Source organism: Prionailurus bengalensis, chromosome A2, assembly GCF_016509475.1.
Source record: "Prionailurus bengalensis isolate Pbe53 chromosome A2, Fcat_Pben_1.1_paternal_pri, whole genome shotgun sequence".
Lineage (NCBI taxonomy): Eukaryota > Metazoa > Chordata > Mammalia > Carnivora > Felidae > Prionailurus > Prionailurus bengalensis.
This window is the reverse complement of record NC_057348.1, coordinates 152,266,520-152,289,017: the sequence shown is the minus strand read 5'-3', so window position 1 is coordinate 152,289,017 and position 22,498 is coordinate 152,266,520. Positions and strand designations below refer to the sequence as shown.

Below are 22,498 nucleotides of genomic sequence, written 5' to 3'. Positions count from 1 at the left end.
ATTCATGAATGGGGAGATAATGACTTGAGCCAAAGTGGGATGCTTAACTGGCTGAGCAAGCCACCCAGGTGCACCCTTGGGTCATTTCTTTAGATCTGCATTGTAGTTTACTCATTTTTCTTTTCTGTTTCTTCTATATGCCGTCTACTCATTTATACTTTTCTTTTAATTTTATTGTTTTGTTTATTAAAAGTTATTTTTATTCCTTAAACAACAGTTACTTGCAGTCTCTTGTTCTTCGGTTTTAACTCCATCATTTATTCCTTTAAAGCCATCAAACATAATTATTTTATACTCTATTTATGACAGTTTTAATATTCTAGAATCTGTTGTTTTTGCTGGCTTGTACTCATCGAGTCCTTTTTATTTTCCTGTGTTTGAGATTTTTGACGAAGATTTCCTATGTTCTTGGTACTTATTTGGAATTCTCTAAGACCTGGTTTGCAGATTGGTCTCTCGAAGGAGGATTTGTATTTGCTTCTTAAGCACTCAGGGAAAGTTACTGAACCATAGCCATTTTATACGAAATATTTGGATTGAAGTCTTTTGGACAACTCAGGATCCAACTCAGGTAAAGGCTACCTTGTAGTTAAAGATCCAAGGGAAGTCTTCATTTTCTTCCACCGCATAGTGCCAGTATTCAAGACAGATTTTTTTTTTTTATTGTAGACCCCATGGAGCTTTACAAATAAACAGTTTTATTTTATTAGGTAGTTTATAGTCTTATGCTCTGTAAGCTGCTGTCTTTTCTTTTACAGTAGAGGAAAAGAAAGCGCAGAGCTGTTACATGGCTTCCGCAGAGTTACGATGCTAATAAATGTTGAATCTGGTTGTTTTGTTTTGTTTTTGTCCAGGATTCGCATTTAGTGAATCCTGTATTTAGCGGTAGCAGTTGCCTTTTAAAAACCTTTACTGTGTTCCAGGAAAGTAATAGGAGAAAGATGCCTTTCATATTCTTACTTAACTGAATCTTCACAACAGCCCTGTGTGGTAAAAATTATTCTTCCTGTTTCACAGATGAGGAAACCGAGACATTAAGTAATAGGGAGATCACGATGTCTTTATTAAGTGAGAGAGTGAAGCGTCCAGTCCAGGTTACTTAAATATTTTTTTTAATGTTTTATTTATTTTTAAGACAGAGAGAGACAGAGCATGAGTGGGGATGGGGCAGAGAGAGAGAGAGAGAGAGAGAGAGAGAGAGAGAGACAGAATCCGAAGCAGGCTCCAGGCTCCGAGCTGTCAGCACAGAGCCTGACACGGGTCTTGAACTCATGAATGGTGAGATCATGACCTGAGCTGAAGTCGGAGGCTCAACCAACTGAGCCACCCGGGTGCCCCAAATCCAGGTCACTTTATACCCTGTTGCTGTTGCCTGCTCGGGGTCACCGGTCCTATTCACCGTAATTCCCATTGTCTGCCACTTCTTCGTGTTGTACCCTTCACAGTAGTTACAGCTATCGGCCATACGTCGTATGTTTGCTTATTTATCTATTGCCCGTTTTCTTCGTCAGGATCATAAGCCCAACGAGAAGAGGGATGATGTGTACTTTATTTACTTCTGCACAACCGGCAACTAGTTTAGAGCCTAAAATGTAGTAGGCATTGAATAAAAATACTGAATGCCTGGAAGTCTGATTCTGAAACTCATTTTATGTTTGCTAAATACACTGCCTCCTCAATCCTTAAAAACCCTTATTGATTAGAGTTTTTCCCGTTATCTTGGAATTACAGCCAAGTCCCAAAGCTCAAGAGGACAAACGTATTAAGTATCCCACATTCTAAGTTTAGAGAGCTGCCAGTAGCTATGGCCACACACCTATGACCAGAAAATTATTCTGTGAAGCCTTCACCTCCACCCTTGTAAATCAAGTGTATTATAAACGGAGGGTGGAAGACAAGATGTCACTCCATCTGGAATAGGGTGTTGGTGAGGAAAGTTTGTTTGCTTCCCACACTCTGTTGCTTCCCCTAAGGGTAAAGGCAGAAGGCTCAAAGAGAAGAATCCCACAACTTAGGGGTGGCTGCTAGAAGGTACCATAGACATTTCAGCTCCCATTAGGGCATATGCTCAGCTCGTGGACTTGGCCACCTGGCGATCTAGTAGAAGGAAAGAAATGGTGAAAAGATGTCTTGGTGGGATACTCCCAGGCACAAACGAAGCACGAGCTGGGTTCTCTCAAGTTCCGAGTTACCGCACATTTTGGAAGATTGATCCCACCCATGCTTTAAGGCCCAGGTAGAGACTTTGATTTGACTTGATTTTTAGCGGAGACTTTGGTTCGGAGAAGAGGGGAATCTAGCCTTGTTAGTATCATCACAATTTTGCTTGAGTTGGAGGCAAACGCAACAACAACAAAACCTGATGCATTAGAAGGCTGAGACCCAGCTGCTGCCAACCTCTTCCACTCAAATGGTCATTTCCAGAGTTCTGAAAAAAGCAATTTTGACGATTTTCGCTAGTGTTCTTACTGCTTTTACGAAGGAACCTCTTTTCAGAATTCCTGGCGCGGGAATGGGAGTGGCAGAGTGAGTCGTGGTGGTATCTTTTGATATGTCTTTTGATAAGTGGGTTTTTTATTTTTCATGAAGTTCAGTTTATCAGTTTCTTCTTTTATGGTTAGAACTTCCTGCATCCTACCTAAAAACATTGTCTACTCCAGTGCATGAAGTTATTTTCTTCTGTTTTCTTCTAGAAGATTTATAGTTGTAGATTTTAGGTTTGTATCTGTGATGCCTCCTGAAGCATTATTCGTATACAGTGTGAGTTAGGGGTCAAGATTAATTTTTCCCCCCAATATGAATAACCAGTTTTCCCAGCATCATTTGTTAAAAGAATATTCTTTTCTCCAGTGATTTGTTTCAGCATCTCTTTGAAAGCTGTATATGTGTGGATCTGTTTCTGGAATCCTTCTTTTTTTTTCTATTGACCTGTCAATTTTTTCTTCAATAATCATATACTGGATCTGTTTGTCTTTATAGTGAGTCTTGAAATTGGGCAATGAAAGTTCTCCAGCTTTTTTTTTCAACATTACTTGACTCTTTTGTGTCATTTTCATTTCTGTAAAATTTTAAAATCAACTGGGTTGTGATAGGGATTGTGTTGTATCTATGTATCATTTTGTGAAAATTTGACATCTTAACAATATCAGGTCCTTAAATACACAAATACAATACTTTTATTCATTTACAACTTCGTTACTTTTTCTCAGCAATGTTTTCTAGCTTTTAGTGTAAGGTCTTATACCTGTTTTACTAAATTTAGCCCTTCATACTTCATGTTCTTAAATGCCATTGTTAGTGATATTTTGAAATTTTTATTTTTCAGTTTGTAGTTGCTTATTATAGGAATACAGTTGAACTTTTTAAAGAGCTTCCATGTACTATGACTGTAAAGTCACATATTAATTCTAGTAGATTTTTGTAGATTACTAGGATTTTACATGGTAATATCATCTGAAAATGAAGACAGTTTTGTTTTTTTATTCCGAGTCTGTATGCTCTATTTTCTCTGCTTTTTCTCCCCCTGTCTTACTACACTGGCTGTGACCTCCAGTGCAATGCTGAACAGAAGTGGTGCAAGCAGACATCCTTAGTCTCTTTCAGTCTCAGGGAGAAAGTGTTTGGTCTGTAACTATCATGTATGATATTATGTGTAGATTTTTCATACATACCTTTATCACATTGAGGATTGTTTTTTCTCTCTTTGGCTTGTTCAAAGTTTTTATCATTATTTCTTTTCTTTCTTCCTTTCCCTTCCTTCCTTCCTTCCTCCTTCCTCCCCCCCCCACACTTCCTTCCTTCCTTCCTTCCTTCCTTCCTTCCTTCCTCCTTCCTCCCCCCACACTTCCTTCCTTCGTTCGTTCCTTCCTTCATTCCTTCATTTGTTCCTTCCTTCCTTCCTTCCTTCCTTCCTTCCTTCCTTCCTTCCTCTTTCCTCCCTCCTTCCTTCCCCCCACCCCACTTCCTTCGTTCCTTCGTTCGTTCGTTTGTTCGTTCCTTCCTTCCTCCTTCCTCCCTCCCCCCCCACACTTCCTTCCTTCCTTCCTTCCTTCCTTCCTTCCTTCCTTCCTTCCTTCCTCCTTCCTCCCCCCACACTTCCTTCCTTCGTTTGTTCCTTCCTTCATTCCTTCATTTGTTCCTTCCTTCCTTCCTTCCTTCCTTCCTTCCTTCCTTCCTTCCTCTTTCCTCCCTCCTTCCTTCCCCCCACCCCACTTCCTTCGTTCCTTCGTTCGTTCGTTTGTTCGTTCGTTCCTTCCTTCCTTCCTACCATAGTTCTACAGGACACAAATGAGACATGAATATCTGGGTAGTGATGAGAAATGGAAAGAACATGTACACCTGTAGGCCATACTGGATACGATGGACAAAAGCCATAGAATGATAATAGAAACAAACTGGGGGGGGCGCCTGGGTGGCGCAGTCGGTTAAGCGTCCGACTTCAGCCAGGTTACGATCTCGCGGTCCGGGAGTTTGAGTCCCGCGTCAGGCTCTGGGCTGATGGCTCAGAGCCTGGAGCCTGTTTCCAATTCTGTGTCTCCCTCTCTCTCTGCCCCTCCCCCGTTCATGCTCTGTCTCTCTCTGTCCCAAAAATAAATAAACGTTGAAAAAAAAAAACAAAAAAAACCAAACTGGGATGGGTGAAGAGATCGAATTTCTATTCCTGACTCTGCCACCCTCAGATACAGCCTTCGCTCTCTACCTTAGCACTCAGAGATACAGCTGAGAGCCAAGTAGATCTCAGAGAGGATTTAGTAGAGTTGCAAATGTGACTAAAAAGATTTGAAAAATAAGAAATATCAGAACGGATTGATGTGCCTCGGGTTCTTTTGTCTGCCAAAGAGAAGGCTAAGATTTGGATTAGTTTTATACTAATTCTGGTTTACTGCACCAAGACCACCATTTGCCTATTCTCTGGTTTCACGGTGCCTTGATATCCCTTTTGTCCTGTACCACAGGCTCTCGGTTTCTTTAGCTTTATTGTAGGTTTTGAGATTAGATAGTGGTTTGCTCCTTAATCCTACCTTTAACTACTTGCTTTATTAAAGTCTCTTCACTGGAACAACCTGAGGTGAATTTTTTTTCCCTGCCAAGACCCTTCCCCCACTGATACAAGTTAGCAATGTCTTCTTAACATCTAGGTATGTTTTTGGGTCTCTCTGTAAACCTAACCATTATGTCTCAGGCTGACCTCAGGGTAAGTAGTTAGGTCTCTGCTTGTGACCCTGACAACCCACACATACCTCATCTGTGTTTACGATATTTTGGATTGTGCCTTAGGAAAATTATTTTAACTACTTTGAATGTCATTTGACTCTATTCCTTTGGGTCATGCAAGTTTTTGCATTTTTATGAGTCCCTTTTGAGAATGCAGATACCCTTATGAGGAACATATCCTAAACTGCCTTCAGTTGACAAAACTGTGCTGGGTGATCTGTTCAGTAATACCACCAGTCAAGCAGGATTGTGGTTGAGGCAGCGCACGTGCCAGGGCTATGGAAATCCAAGGAGCTGGGGAATGGTGTGCTAGACGGAAATGGAGAGTGAGGCTCTAACATTAAACTTTTCCTGTCGCTAGTTTTACTGGGAAGAACCCTATGGAAATCCAAATCCTTTCGCCTAAAATTTCTGTGAATTCCCAGAGGGCTTATGTTCTTAAGGTTATTTCTGTTCTCAGGCTCATGCTTTTTCTAAATTTGTTCAATTTCGGATTATCTTTCTATTCCAGTAGGCAATGTCTATTTTGTATTCATTGACCTAGATGTAAAATTCAGCCGCTTCGATTTCCACATTCATAAAACTCCACTGCCTTTAAGGCAAGGAGTAGACTTCCCTGAAGATTTAGGTGCAGGTGGGAAATATGGAGGAGGAGACAAAGAAAGCATTTCCATCACAGCGTATAACAACTTCCAATTGCACATCAGACAGTATTCTTAAGATGTCCTTCAGCCACGCTGACACCAGGACATCTCACTGGCCGTTTCAGTCCACTGCACACTCAGGCCTTGTGCTGTGTCTGGATCCTTCTCTTCTCTCTCTCTCCCTTTCAGAGAGAATGCAGAGTGATGGTCTTTGGAGCCAGACATCTGGGCTCCAGTCTTGGCCTTATTACTTATTAGCTGTACGGCTTATATAAGTTATTCAAACTGTGTAATGTCGGTTTTTCCATTAGCAAAATGGGCATGATAAAATTACCTGTTTCGTAAGTGTGTCATGAGTATTAGAAGCGTGTAATGGAGGCTGTGTTTTGCTGCCCTCATGTCTTCTCGGGACCAAAGTGCTCATCTTTCCAGCTTCTAGGAGCATTGGCTGCCAATGGTCTACAGCTGTACCCCTTCTCAGGCATGGCCCCTATGTAAAGAGAATCTCTTACCGGTGGCTACTGTCTCCCAAGGGGCTGCCCATCCAAAGACTGGTGGGTGTGGACTTGTAAGATCTCATCTCTGCCTGAAATTAGAACAACTCTGAGAGGCCATTCCAGCTCCAGAACCTCATGTTCCATCACCTGCAGCCTCTGTGGCAATTGTATCATGGTTCAACTTCTCACTTTGCTGGTTCTGCTTCCCTCACAAACTCTCCCCACATACTTTCCAGTAACCCTGAACACTCCTGGCTGAGAATCTTTTCCAACCTAAGAGAAAAGAGTTAAAATTGTGGAAATTGAAGGAGGTAGGAACAAATTATTATTATTATTATTGTCTGGAGAGTAAGATAATTTATCTTAGGAGACTTTCTAGAATATTCCAGACATATATAGAGATACACAAGGTGTACAATATAGTGGTTCAACACTTCCATACATCATCCTGTGCTCATCACAACAGGTGCCTTCCTAAATCCCCCTGTACCCCCTACCCACCTCCTTTCTGGTAACCATTTAACCCATTACCCCTACCCAGCTACTTTCTGGTAACCATCAGTTCTCTATAGTTAAGAGTCTGTTTCTTGGTTTGCCCCCCCCCCCCCACCCTTTTTCCTCTTTGCTCGTTTGTTTTCTTTAACAGTCTTTTTAGGTATTTCTTTTCTGACTCATAAGCTGCAATTTCTTAGACACACTTTTGATTTTGCATTTATCTTCATTGCTGGCTACCTCCTTAATGAGTTAAATAAAACTTTGTCAGGGGGTGCCTGGGTGGCTCAGTTGGTTAAGCGTCCAACTTCAGCTCATGATATCACTTTTTAAGTTCGAGCCCCACGTAGAGCTCTGTGCAGACACCTCAGAGCCTGGAGCCTGCTTTGGATTCTGTGTCTCCCTCTCTCTCTCTGCCTCTCCCCTGCTCATGCTCTGTATCTGTCTCCTTCAAAAATAAACAGACATTAAAAAAATTTAAAAAAATTCATCAGATGCTTAGTATTTATAGGAGAATGTTGTCCTTAACAGTGGTTTTTCATAGGAATGTGTATCTGTTTATTGTTAGTTTCTGAAGGGTAGCACTATGATAGGAAGGTACCTAAAGTTCCATGGGGACAATTGGAAAAGGGAACTCAACATTTTGAAGTTAGCCAAACCCTATCATACTATATCCAAACTTTGGGTCTAGTTTTGAAGTATGTGTATTTGCTAGTATGTGTATTTGAAGTATGTGTATTTGCTATAATGAAGTAACACATTAAGTGGCTTAAACAACAGAAATTTAGGGGCATCTGGGTGTCTCAGTTGGTTGAGCATCTGACTCTTGGTTTCGGCTCAGGTCATGATCTCAAGGTTCGTGGGTTCGAGCCCTGTGTCAGGCTTTGCACTTAACAGTGTGGAGCCTGCTCAGGATTCTCTGTCTCTCCCTTTCTCTCTCTACTTCTCCCCTGATCAAGCATGCGCTTTCTCTCTCTTTCTCTCTCTCTCTCTCTCAAAATAAATAAAAAAATAAACTTTAAAAATACCCTAGAAATATATTGTCACACAGTTTGGAGACTACAAGTCTGAGATGAAGGTCCTGGCAGCGTTGGTTCGTTCTGGGGTCTGTGACGAAGAATCTGTTTGGGACCACTCTCCCTGAGCTGCTGCTGGTTGGCTGGCAACCTTGGTCTTCCTTGGCTTGTAGACACATCACCCTGGTCTCTGTCATCATCTTTACATGGTTTTCTCACCGTGTGAGTGTCTGTGTCCACATTTCCCCTTTTTATAAAGGCATCAGTCCTATTGGATTAGGACCCGCCCTAATGGCCTCATTTTAACTTGAGGTCTGCAAATAAGGTCATGGTTCACCCCATAACAGTACGATTACTTTTTTTCCATGCACAGGTTTACTTTTTTCCCTCAACTGATACCTTCAGAAGAATGCCATTAACTGCTGATGAATCCCAGTTGAGAAATCTCTCTCCCTGTTTGAAAATGAGGTTTATTAAAAAAAAAAATGAGGTTTATTGCCACATCTCATGACAAGTCCATGCTGGCATTGCCTTAGGAATGTAGTTACGATGAATTAGGCTTGGGAAATAAATCCTGTTTAATAGAGGAGTTCCCAGGTTCTCAGAGGCATTTAGCAACCAGTGTGCTTTACAGATTCAATCACACACAAAAATGCCTTTTTTTGGCATTGCATTCATTTACATGAAGATAATTAAATAAATAATTTTAATGGCATTTTAAAAATATGTTGGTAAATTCGTCTTAGGGGAGAGTGTGGTGCTTTTTAATTTTGCACTGGGCAGGTAGGCAAGTTGTGGGGGAAGAACGATTCCTTTGGCAAACGTGGAATTATTTACCATGACTAGAAGAAGAACCTTCTGTTTAAATAACCCCTTCGAACTGCCTGACACATAATGGAAGCTTGTTAAATGTTTATTGAATGAACAGAAGTGTCCGGGGAACTTGGAATATTTGAGAGGAATCAAGTAAAAAGCACATATTTATTCAGAGATTTACTATCTACCTAGCTTTGGCTAGATGCTGTGGGGCTGCCAGTATGTGTGAGAATAATAATAGCAGTGACTATTTTTTGTGCTTACTATGTGCCAAGCATCCTGCACATTGCTTTTTTTTTTTAATTCAAGTTAGCTAACATACAGTGTAGTGTTGATTTCAGGAGTAGAATGTAGTGATTCATCACTTATATATAACACCCAGTGCTCATCCCAACAGGTGCCCTCCTTAATGCCCATCCTCCGTTTAGCCCATCCCCCCCACCCCCCAACCTCCCCTCCAGCAACCCTTAGTTTGTTCTCTGTATTTAAGAGTCTCTAACGGTTTCCTGCCTCTCTGTTTTTATCTTATTTTTCCTTTTCTTTCTGCTATGTGCCAAGCATCCTGCATACTGCTTTTTAAAACTATCTCAGCTACTCCCTGAGTTGGGTAATACTGTTTTTATTGTACATAAAAGGATGCCAAGGCTAAGACAGTTCAAGCAATTTGACTACATAGCTGGTGATTGGTAAGGTAAAGTGTGTTCTTAATCTGTACACTTGAATCCTCCCAGACCGGCCTCTTTCTAGGAGAAGCTTATGTTCTTGTGGAGATGGGACATTTATAAGTGAGGCAATTGGAGATTTGGCATAGTAAGAGCCTAGCTGTCTTGTAAGTCTCTTTTGCTATGTAGTGTGTGCTATCAAAATTTTGTAAAAGTATGAGCTGTGTCGTAGTTAAGTATGTACAATGTGGATTTAGATGCCTGGATCCATAATTTTTTAAATGTTTATTTATTTTTGAGAGAGAGGGAGAGAGAGTGCATGCGAGCAGGGGAGGGACAGAGGCGGGGGGGTGGTGGTTACAGAGGATCCAAAGCAGGCTCTTCACTGTCAGCAGTGAGCCCAGTGCGGGGCTTGAACCCACAAACCATGAAATCACCACCTGAGCCAAGTTGCTCAACCGACTGAGCCACCCAGGCACCCCTAGACGCCTGGATTCAAATTCCACCGGGACTTCTTTCTATCTGTGTGATTTGGGACATACAGCTTAACCATTCTGTACTATCATTTTTATTTTAATTATAAAATAGGGCATAATAAAACTACCTCCCTCAGCGTTGTGAGGAGTACGTAAGATATGTAAAATGATTCTGTACCTGGCAAAATGTATTTCCTGCTAGAATATAGGCTTCACAAAGGCAGCGATTTATGTCTGTTTTATTCATTCATGCATCTTACACATTTAGAATAGTGCTTGGTTATAAAACAGACATTCAGTAAATACGTTGTTGGATGAATGAATATATTTCAATGTGTAAATGCCAGGGCTTAGTCACATTTGCAGACGTAATGAAGTACTCACATGCTTGCACATTTATGTAGAACAGTGTTTCTCAGCCCAGGATACTCATTAGAACTACCTGGAAGGCTTTTAAATAGAGTGATGTCAAGCTCCACCACAGGCAAAGGTTGAACACCACTCTTGGAGAATCACCCTGAAAATAACTGCTATAAACATAAAGTGATACAGGCATGCTGTATTGAAGATTCAATACCAGAAGCAATTTTTTAAAATGACTTAGAACCCTTAGGAAACGAAAAAGAACCTCTGTTTCAATAGTAATTACGTTCTTGAAAACTTCAATGCACATTAAAATTGTCAAAAACTACTTTGAGTTCATATGTAACATGGATTGGGATTTAGGCTCAAATAATTACAAAAGGTTTGCTCCCCTAAGTAAATCTCTGGTGGGATACTTGGAGTTTGTGTGGGGCTTGGGACAATTTTCTTTTTATCATGTGGACTATCCTTAACATTGCAGGCAGCTTGTGTAAATCAACCAAGAAGCACTGTGGGCTGCTTTGAATATAAACAAAGTTAGTGCCAAAATAGCATATGGAAAAAAGCACACCAACACATACACAATGATTAAGATCCCTCTTGAGGCATTTGGGGGAATTAAACCAAGGTACAGAGTACCTTTTTAGACAGCTGCTGCCTTTTCTAAAACGAAGAGATGAGTTCACCAGTTTCTAATGTGTCAATTGCTTATCTCAGGAGACTTCCTGGCTACGGGAACCTCCTAATTCTCTGGTGCTTCTTTGCTCAGCAGGAAGGGGGCCTCATGCTATTCTATTCATAGAATCTCCCAGAACGGGAGTGGGCAAGATGGGGATGGATTGAATATGGGAGCCATATAAACTTGGAATCAGAGTGGAACCAGAGCCAGTTGAGACAAAATTGCAAAATGGATAATTAGAGGCTGTCCCGGCTGAATACCCACCTACATGTTTTCCCGTAAATTTTAAAAAATCCTCTTCATGAAGAGCCTGTGCTGCATGTTTCTTTCAATGAATACATGACAAAAATATTAGCACTCTCCTATGCCCTTTACAAATGTTATACCATTCGGGTTTTATTTTACGTTGATCACAAAGCCTTTTTGAGGTCTCTTAGGCTTCTTAACCCTGAGTTCTACGTCTTCTGCCTTTTTCTTTCAAGAGCAGCTTTGAAGGATTTCTGGCCCTCTCCAGAAAGTAGATCACTGAAACGCACAGCCTGGGATATAATTCAAATCTTCCTAATCAGATTTCTCAATCCCTGATCTAATCAGCAAGCTGTTTTGCTTAGCTTTTTGGTCAAGTTCATTCATTAACTCAGAAAGCATTTATTGAATATATGCTGGGTCTACCCCTGGGCTAGAATGTAATAAGATTAGTAGATGAATTGAGCCCTGTCCTTTAGGAGTTTGTAGTCTTATTGAATGAAGTAAAGGAAATAATAGAATGCTATTTAAAATGTATGATGGCTTTTATACTTTAAATATGTTAGAGGTCTTTCACGGCAGGTAATTGACATTAACTGTGACTTTGTGCGCCTGAAACTGCATTATAGAGTATTTTCTTTTCGTATCTATTTCACAGTTAATATTGCAGTTCTCCTTTTCAAAGATTCTTTTGCCATCCCAACAAAGTGTTGTTGCAAAATTAATAGGAAGGATTGCTGGCATTTCACTGTTTCACTGACTGTAGGCTTGGGAGGATTCTGGGCAGAAGGAAAGAATACGTTGAAACCCCATTGATTTTTTTAATCATAAAAAATTGTAGCATATTTGCTACAAAAATTGTAGCAAAAAAATGGAGCATATTGTAACATAGAACCGCTGCCATTTCAACACGCCCCAAATGCTACCCCTCTGAAATGTCATTTTCTACAACCAGGACGAACCCACACAGAAAAATAACTTACACTAATTGTATTTGAGGTCTGATAAATGATGAAATTGTTTTTGTGTTTTGGAACAAAATGTGTATACCTACATGAGCTATTAGAGAAAAGGATTTTCTCACGTGGTTGTTGAGAAATATGGAGAAAGCTACAATCAGAAGTTACTTCCTACTCTGGTTTGGCACCTACAGATATTTTCCCTGTTCTTCTTATGTGATATCCTCTTGTAAGGCCCATTTACAGTTAGGAACTTGGAGCCACTTTGATGTTTCCTACTTATTTTCTTTCTACTAAGTGTTTATTTGTGTCATAGTTACACAGTTTTCCTCTATTAATGTTACGGAAAACCAACCTTAAATTTGCATCCACAGTGAGGAATAGATAACCAGCAAAAGCCCTTATTTAATCGTTTCTCTTCACAGGCTGGGGAAGAGTGTCACTTTGGCTGTGATTTCACTGCAGGGCTTAGTCGGGTTGAAGGTTTGGATGTCTTCTAACTGCCACGTTGCTCTTCAAGAGACGCGCGCCTCCCTTGCACCCTGATTTAGTTACTTCAGCAGTTTGCCCTCCTGTCTGTTCTAATTAGGAACGTAGGTTTTGGTGGTCAGTCAGTCTGCAACTTCTGGTGAGTTAGACTCATTTGTCCCGTGGTTTCTACTGTGCGAGGAGAATTTTGTTCCCTTTCTTCTTTTTTATTCTGATCCCAGCTCTGGGACTGTTCGTGAAAAGATGAAGGACTTGTATTTTTCTCATTTACCCAAGATTTAGGAATTCTTCAGCTCTTCCAAGGCCTTGAGCATCGGCACCGTTTGTTATTTTTTGTTAGAACACTTAAATTTAGGTTATGTGTTAAGGAATCTGTTATGCCCAGAATTCGTGATCCCCAAAGACCACTAGGGAGCCGAGTCCGATGCAAAAGCAAAGAGCCTTTATTCGAGCTAGCTCGAGCTCAATCCCCTACCTGCATGGACGCAGCGGTGAGATACCAGGGAAAGAGAGCGAGTTTCAAAAGGACAAAGGTTTTATTGGGGCCTGGGGGCAGTTGGTGAGGTAATGGCTATGGCCTCAGCCGATTGGCTGGGGAAGGGTCCTGGGGAAGGGTCCGAGTCCTGTTAGGCAGGTGAGGGAGGGTTTACTCAAGGGGAGGAGGTGTGGTCAAGGTGAAGGACACAGAACAAGATGGAGTCGGCTGGCGTAGGCCTGCCCTTTCATTCCCCCCTTGTCATGTAGCTTACGGACCCAATCATGGGACCGGCTGCATTTATGGTGACAAGGAGAACAGAGTCTGGAGGTTTACACAAAGTTCTGGGAACCAAGTGTCCCTGGGGTGGCTCTGGGACGTCTGATTAAGTATTGTCCCCGAGCTGGTGTCTATGATCTGCCAGGTGATGTTTTGGGGGGCGTGGGGACTCCCGGCAGCATGAGCAATGACAAGCAGAGTTAACAGAGTTACCAATATTAGGTAGGTTGAATGCGCTGTAGCTTGAGCTTGAGCAGGTTGTGTTGGTCCCGACTGATGGCCCATCGTGTGACGAAGTCCTTCCGGATCGAGGAGGGGTCCGCTGGCTGGGCGTGAGTGTGATGGACCCAGGTCGCGATGCCGTCTACCTTGAGAGCGGTGGGGGTTGTCAACACCACGATGTAGGGTCCCTTCCAGCGCGGCTCGAGAGTCTCTCGGTGGTGCCTCTTGACGTAGACCCAGTCTCCCGGCCTGTACTGATGAGGTGTCGGGATCGGGCCAGCCTCGTAGATGGCACGGAGGCGCGGCCAAATGTCCTCGTGCGCCCTCTGGAGCCCGCTCAAGGAAAGAAAAAGTTCTTGATCTTTAAACTCAGCAATAAGTTCAGCTCGAAGGCTGGGAATAACAGGGGGTGGCCTGCCAAACATGATCTCGTAGGGAGTAAAACCCAGAGTGTAAGGAGTGTTTCTAACCCAGTAAAGGGCGTACGGTAGGAGAGTCACCCAGTCCCCGCCAGTCTCCATGGTTAATTTGGTAAGGGTCTCTTTTAGGGTTCTATTCATTCTTTCTACCTGTCCTGAGCTTTGGGGCCTATAAGCACAATGTAATTTCCAGTTTGCCCCCACTGCCTTGGCTACTGCCTGTGTTACCTGCGAGATAAAAGCTGATCCATTGTCTGATCCTACCAGGGCAGGAAAACCATACCTGGGTAAGATGTCTTCTAGTAGCTTCTTAGCCACCGTCTGAGCCGTTTCATGCTTGGTTGGGTATGCTTCCACCCAGCCAGAGAAGGTGTCTGTAAATACTAAAAGATATTTAAAACCATACTTTCCTGGTTTGACTTCAGTGAAGTCGACTTCCCATTGGGCTCCCGGTCTGGTGCCTCTGAGCCTGGTTCCTTTTTTATTTGATGTGGCCCTCGCGTTGGTGAGTTGGCAGGTCTTGCAGGCAGATACAACTTGCTCTATTTTGGTGTCCTGTTGGTGAATCTTAATTCCGGCATGTCGGATTAAGTCTTTTAATTTTCGGGCCCCCACGTGAGTAGACCGATGCATGTGCTCTAATATTGAGACTCCGAGCTGGTCTGGCAACACGAGCTCCTTGTTAGGTGTATACCACCATCCCTTTATCTCCTGGGCCATGGGGAGTTTCTTGATCCGCTGTAATTCCTCCTGGGAGTACTTGGGCTGGTCTGGTAAAACTGGGTCTCCCGGGTCTGGTAGTTGTATGGTCATGGTGGGGACTGGAGTAAGGGCTACTGCCTTGGCTGCCTGGTCAGCCTTTAGATTACCTCTAGCTACTGGGTTATCAGCTTTTTGGTGCCCTTGGCAGTGGATAATGGCTAGCTTGGCAGGAAGCCCTAAGGCCATAAGCAGGTCAAGTATCTTCTGCTTATTTTTTATAGTCCGTCCTTCTGCCGTCAGTAACCCCCTCTCCTGATAAATTGCCCCATGAATATGAGCTGTGGCAAATGCATAACGGCTGTCTGTGTAGATGTTGAGCCGTTTTCCAGCTCCCAGCATCAGCGCCTTGGTGAGGGCTATGAGCTCTGCTCGCTGGGCTGACGTTCCGGAGGGTAAAGCCTCCGCCCATACGGTGTCGGTTTCGGTGACCACCGCTGCACCCGCATACCTGTGTCCGCCTCGCACAAAGCTGCTGCCATCAGTGAACCAAGTAGCCTCAGCATCGGGGAGGGGCCGGTCGGTCAGGTCCGTCCGGAATCCATGTACTTGTTCCAGGATTCCCGCACAGTCATGTAATGGAGCACCTAGGTCAGGGTCGGGCAGCAGGGTTGCGGGATTGAGGGCTGCACTGGGGTGGAACCGCACTCGTGGAGGGTTGAGTAGGAGGCTCTGGTAATGAGTTATACGTGTATTGCTCATCCATCTATCTGGAGGCTGTTTCAGGACCCCTTCAATGGCGTGTGGGGTCGTGATCCAGATCTCCTGTCCTAGGGTGAGTTTGTCTGCATCCTTGACTAGGAGTGCTGTCGCTGCAATAATTCTTAGGCATGGCGGCCAGCCGGCAGCCACTGGGTCTAGTTTCTTAGACAGGTAAGCCACTGGACGGTTCCAGGGGCCTAAGGCTTGAGTTAGAACTCCTTTTGCTATTCCCTTATGCTCGTCTACAAAGAGGTGGAAGGGCTTCGTAATGTCCGGTAGGCCCAGGGCTGGGGCACTTAGGAGGGCCCTTTTTAACTGATTAAAGGCAGTTTCTTCTTTTTCAGCCCATTTAAATGTTTTCCCCTCTTTGGTAGCTTCATATAGGGGCCTGGTGATCTCAACAAAACCTGGAACCCAGAGGCGGCAGTAGCCAGCTGATCCTAGGAATTCCCTCACTTCTCTTCGGGAGGTGGGAGTAGGGATCTTTAGGACAGTTTCTTTTCTGGCTTCTGATAACCGCCACTGTCTGCCCTCCAGGATATATCCCAGGTAACTTACCCTCTCCCTGCATATCTGAGCCTTCTTCGTGGATGCGCGGTATCCTAAGGCCCCCAGGGTAGCCAGCAGGTCCTGGGTCCCTCGCTCACAGTCTTTGGCAGTGTTGGCAGCAATCAGGATGTCATCTACATACTGTAGAAGGGTGAGGCCAGGGTGCTCCCTTCTGTACTCACCCAGGTCCTCGTGTAGTGCCTCGTTGAAGATGGTGGGTGAATTTTTGAATCCCTGAGGTAGCCGTGTCCAGGTGAGTTGTCCACTGTAGCCCTCCTCCGGATCATGCCACTCGAAGGCGAACAAGGGTTGGCTCTGGGGTGCCAGCGGCAGACTGAAGAAGGCGTCCTTTAAATCTAGTACAGTATACCAGACCCTGGAGTGTGCTAAGGAGCTCAAGAGAGTATATGGGTTGGGAACAGTTGGGTGTATGTCCACGACCCTCTTATTTACTTCCCGGAGGTCTTGTACCGGTCGGTAGTCATTTGTGTGAGGCTTTTTGACCGGCAGTAAGGGGGTGTTCCAGGCAGACTGGCAAGGAACTAGTACCCCTAGGCTTCGTAGTCTCCGGATGTGTGGCTGGATCCCCTTCCAGGCCTCCTGAGACATGGGGTATTGTTTGATCCTTACCGGACTCTCTCCTGGCTTGAGCTCTACCAGGACTGGGGTCCTATGAGCGGCTAGTCCCATCCCCCCTGTCTCTGCCCAAACCGAGGGGAATTCTTGTAGCCATCTGTCTATATTATCCTCTCTCGGGAGCGCCTCCTGGTGGAGGAGGTATTCATCCTCCAGTTTCATGGTCAGGACCTGGATGGGGTGGCCCTTGCCATCGGTGATCTGAGGCCCCCCTTGTCTGAAAGTTATCTGAGCTCCAATCTTGGTCAGTAAGTCCTGTCCTAACAGCGGGTAGGGGCATTCTGGTATTACCATAAAGGAGTGGGATACCTGGCCCGTTCCCAAATCTACTGTTCTTCGGGTAGTCCATGAATACTGGCTCATACCAGTTGCCCCTTGTACCCAGGACTTCTTGTTGGCTAGTTTTCCTTGTGGGGTGCGGAGGACCGAATGTTGTGCTCCGGTGTCGACAAGGAAGTCAGTAGGGGTCCCCTCCACTTTAAGAGTTACCCTGGGTTTGGGGAGAGGGTCCGAACCCTGACTCCCCTAACCACTTAGTTCATCCAGCTCTAGGACTTTTACTCGATCAGTCTTGCTTCCCTTCCCGCCGGCCCTTTTCGGACAATCTCGGGCCCAATGCCCTATCTCCTTGCAGTATGCGCACTGATCCTTCTGCAGCCTCTGCTTCCCCCCCTTGGTGGTGCTTTTACCTTTTCTTGCGTCGTCTGCCAGCTGCCGGAGACGGCGGTCTCGTTCCTCGGGGAAGTCAGCAGTGGTAGCTAGCAGTATTCTGGCCGGGTCTCGAGTCTGCTTACTGCTGGCAGCCGCCATGGCGCGAGCCTGCTTGTCCTCAGGAGGCTCCCGGTTATTATATACCTTTTCGGCTACCACCAGTAAGTCCTGCAGACTTTTTTCTCCTGTCTATCTATTTTCTGTAATTTTCTCCTAATGTCTACGGCCGATTGGTTTACAAAGGCCATGATAACAGCTGCCTTGCTTTCCGGAGCCTCTGGATCCATGGGGGTATAGGTACGGAATGCCTCCATGATCCTTTCTAAAAAGGCAGCCGGAGATTCATCTTTTCCCTGTTGTACATTTCCTACCTTGGCCAAATTGGTTGGCTTTCTAGCAGCCATTCGGAGACCCCCCATTAGAGTCTGGCGGTAGACCTGGAGCCTCTCCTTACCTTCTGCCGTGTTGAAATCCCACTGGGGCCGAGTTAAGGGGAAGGAGGCATCTATCTGAGCCTGGTTGGTGGTGGGATTCCCGTCTGCGCCCGGAACTAGTTTTCGGGCCCCATTGAGGATTCTTTCTCTTTCTTCAGTCGTGAACAGAACCTGCAAAAGCTGCTGGCAATCATCCCACGTGGGCTGATGGGTAAAAAGAACAGAGTCTAATAAATCAATAAGCCCTGCCGGTTTCTCGGAAAACTTAGGATTCTGAGCTTTCCAATTGTAGAGGTCACTAGTGACGAAAGGCCAATAGTGATGGGGCTGATTCCCCTCCGCGTCTGGGGGTCCGGTGGCTCGCAGGGGCAGAATAGTGGAGTCGGCGGCGGAGGCGGATTGCTCCCTCTGAGCCCTTTGTCTGGTAAAGGGTGGGCTTCCCCCTGGAGTGTTTCTGCCTCCCGCTCTCGGAACAGCGTCTGCCTCCCCCGGAGGGGGAGGATGTTGTTCTTCCAGCATCCTAGAGGGGTAATACGGGGGAGGAAAAATTAATTTTTCTTCAGTACCCCCCTGTAGGACAGGGTAGAGGGGTGCTGAAGGCTGGGTGAGACGTTTCCTCTTCTCTGTCTCCTGCAAAGCAAGAATGGGTTTTGGCTCCGGAGGGATCAGGGTTAGGAAGGGCTTAAGCCAAGAGGGTGGGTCTTCTACAAGGTCCTGCCAAGTGATAATGTAAGGGAGCTGATCAAGATGGCCCGTCTTAGGCTGAGAGATGATACTCCTGACTCGGTGGATGGTAGGGAGGTCGAAGGTCCCCTCTGGTGGCCATCCGACATTGAAAGTTGGCCACTCGCTAGAACAAAAAAACTGCAACCGACCCTTTCGGACTTCCACACTGAGGTTGTTAGCTCTTCCCCTCACATCCTTAAAGTGATCAATCATAATACTTAGAGGAGTAGTCTGAGTCTGTCCCATAACGTCCGTCCAGTAAGTCCACAGAGCAAAACAGAGAAACACAAAAACAGACAAACAGAGGGCCCCTAGAAAGTCTTCCAACTCCATGGAAGCAAAACGGAAAGCTAGCTTTTGAGGGGATTCCGTGTCCCTCCAAAACCGATGAGGGGATTCCACGTCCCTCCAAAGACGACGGCCTCACGCCGACCAGCGGGAGTGACCTGCCTCGTCTCAGACCTTTGAGGGGATTCCACGTCCCTCCGAAACAGATGAGGGGATTCCACGTCCCTCCAGAAGGGAGAATCGGAACGTCTTCCGAAACTCCCGGCCCGTGGTCCTCCAGTGCGTCCACTTAGACCACGTCGGGCACTACCAGAATTCCAGAAATGAGCTCACACAGAAAAGACAGAACAAACAGACACTAACCGTGGCCAGTCAGGCTCTCTGGGTCGGGGGTCCCTTGGGGGTCTTGGGGATCTTGGGCCGAGCCCCCAAATGTTATGCCCAGAATTCGTGATCCCCAAAGACCACTAGGGAGCCGAGTCCGATGCAAAAGCAAAGAGCCTTTATTCGAGCTAGCTCGAGCTCAATCCCCTACCTGCACCTACACAGCGGTGAGATACCAGGGAAAGAGAGCGAGTTTCAAAAGGACAAAGGTTTTATTGGGGCCTGGGGGCAGTTGGTGAGGTAATGGCTATGGCCTCAGCCGATTGGCTGGGGAAGGGTCCTGGAGAAGGGTCCGAGTCCTGTTAGGCAGGTGAGGGAGGGTTTACTCAAGGGGAGGAGGTGTGGTCAAGGTGAAAGACACAGAACAAGATGGAGTCGGCTGGCGTAGGCCTGCCCTTTCAGAATCCAAGGTGGAACTTGTAATTTCTGACTCTGCAGAGATCTCATTTTCTTGGGACGAAAGCTGTGACTTAGGATCACATACCAGCTCCCTCAAAGCCAGAGAAAAGTCCTAAAGAAAAATGTTGCAGAAGTTCCTTGAACCCAGGTGGAGAAAATGCATGGGCCATGAAGGAGCACAGTATAAGAATCTTGAGTGTTCTTCTCCTATTGCTTGGTGGAATGGAAAATACTTTGGGGTGAAGGGCTGAGATATTGTGATTTATGACAAATATATATCTAGCCATCTGAATGACTAGATATATATTTCTCATATGAATTTGGTCTTCATCCATGGATCTCTACTCACAACTCCTGGAACCTGTGATAAGGGTGAAAAAGGTATTTTTTGTTATGTTAACGAAGGTGACTTTGTACCCCACTCAAGGGTGGGGGGCTGTTTGCCAGGAGGACCAATCTTGTGATGAGAGGGTTGGAAATTTCAGTCCTCTGGGGAGGCAAGAGGGGCCAAAGGTTGAATCAGTTGCCACTGGCCAGTGTTTTAATGAATCATGCCTATATAAGGAAGCCTCCATCAAAACCCAAAAGGATGGGGTTCAGAGAGCTTTCGGCTTGGTGAGCATGTGTGTGGAGGTGTGAGAGAGGCCCCTGGAGAGGACACTGAAGCTCTGCACCCCTCCCCCATACTTCACCCTCTGTATCTCTTCATCTGAATGTTGATACCTATCCTTTATCATATCCTTTAATAAACAGGTAACTTAAGCATTCGCATCAGTTCTGTGAGCTACTTTAACAAATTAATCAAACCTAAGGAGGACATCATTGGACCCTCCAATCTGTAGCTGGTTGGCCAGAAGCCTCACAGCCTGGGGCTTGAGACTGGCGTCTGAAGTGGGGGATGGGTGCAGTCCTGTAGGCCTGAACTCTGAACCTGTGGAATCTGATGCTAGCTCTGGGTAGATAGTGTCAGAATTGTGTTGAATTCTTGGGCACCCTGCTGGTGTCCGAGAATCGCTTGATGTTGGGGGAACCCCAGCCACTCCCGCTCCCTACCCCCAACCTATGTGCCATCTTTGGAATTAGCTCTGGGAACTCAAAAAAGTTGGTGTCAGTGAAGAGGCCAAAATTGATGTTAATTATTTGCCTTGATGAAAGGGAGGAAAGGGAATATTGTGTCATCAGAGGGTTTCATTAAACGTCTACATACTTGTAATGACTCTTTGGGGGGTTCCATAAAGCAACTACATTGTGTGCTATCCAGGCGGAGCTTCTGAAAGTAGGCTATAGGCAAGCTTCATGTGATGACTTCCGACTACTGAAACCCTTTACGTTATTTCTAAGACTTCCTGTGTGGGAATATAAGAGAGGGGGAAAAAGGGCTAGGCACTTGCTGAGCTCTTAGACATACTTGGCCATTTATCAGTGTCTGCAAGATCTTAGATTCTTTTGTTGATTCTACCAAGCCTTTCGTTGGGTTTTGAGGCTACTGTTTATCTTGGTCAACTACAAATTCCATTTCTGGGTGGAGTTTGCAGAGATCAGTGAACAGAAAAGAGATATCATCTGCTTCTAGATTCCAACAGAGCTTTTACATTTTGCTCTTATTCCTCTCCCCTTCCCAGGCAAGTTCCCTTCCCTCCACTGGCTCCGTCATTATGGGATTCACTGTACATTGGGCCATCACTGCCTTCCTTTTCCCCATCTCCCCATCTGTAGCCTTGTTCCTCTGTATAGAGAGATGGGTAAAGGAGTCTGAGGATCCGGGGCTCCCTGGGGACCCCATGTGTCTGCAGGTCCAGTGTCCAAGATGGCAGATTCTTACTACAGTGTTCACGTCCTGTGAGATAGGATGCTGAGAGCTAATGGGGGTAAAGTACGTAATGAAGTTGCTGATGCTTTTCTTTAGGGCTTCCCCCTCAATGGGCCTGGGTAAGTTAGTGCTCCCCCACCTACACAAATGTACTTGCTCTTGTCAACCTAAATAAAGAGGTAAACCAAGGCAAGCTTGAATTACCAGAAATTGAGTTTATTTGGGAATAGGAGAGAAGTTGCAACTCAGGATATGAAAACTGTAGCAGGCTACGGGTGAGTCCTTTACCAGTTTGGAGTAGGCTATTTTTATGGCCAGGAGTGCAAAGAGCAGGGAGTCTAGCCTGAGTCCGAGCAGCAAGTTCATTGGCCTGAGGATGGGGAGACAATCTTGGTGTTTGTTCATTGGTTGAAGGATAGGTTTCCAGTCTTCAGCGAATCAGTCTCTTAAGTTCTAAGTTTCACTTGCCTGAGGGAAATTCATTTCATACCCTCTTTAGATTAAAGCCCTTCCACACTCCAATAGAGCAATTTGAAAACTTGAGCTCACAGAAGGAAGCACATGGGCAGCATGTGTGAGTGCAGATTCCCGGGCCTCACCCGTAGACCTATTCAAGGCTCAGCTGCAGGGTCACAAGACCCACCTGATTCTAGTTCAGGTAATTCTTAAAGCACATGTAGACACGCCAGTAAAGGGAAAACTCTCCTTTCCAGGAAGCCACTTAGTTGATTTGTGAATCAGCACTTATATTTCAGCTTGAGACCCTTGTCTGGCATTTTTCATGGATCTGTTCAGAAACTTAACCTATACTGTTAATGATGATACCACAAGATCTTGCCACTTTCTTCCTTTCTCTTGCTGTTTGCATTCTCTCCACCAGGCTCTCATCTACCCTCCCTTCCCTTCACCCTAAAGCTAAAACAACTCCTCTTATTTCTTATCTTTGAAGACCAAGGTCAGGGCTGACTTTCTCAACCTCTCCTGATTTATTCCCTCCTTTCTGACCTGCACTTTGTTATGTTCCATTCAACAAACCTAATCTAAGCAACATATTTTGATTTTATTGTTCCATGGGCCTTGGTGAGATACTGGTCTTTCAGCGTGTGCCATTTCTTGCCAGATACAAATCAATCTTTTCCCATTTGGAATCTC

At 45.0% G+C, this 22,498-nt stretch overlaps 1 protein-coding gene across 3 annotated transcripts in view; it reads left to right on the top strand.

The window, feature by feature from the left end:
- Nucleotides 1–22,498, top strand: part of DGKI (diacylglycerol kinase iota) — a 449,833-nt gene that overhangs the window by 136,850 nt on the left and 290,485 nt on the right. The window lies entirely within an intron of this gene.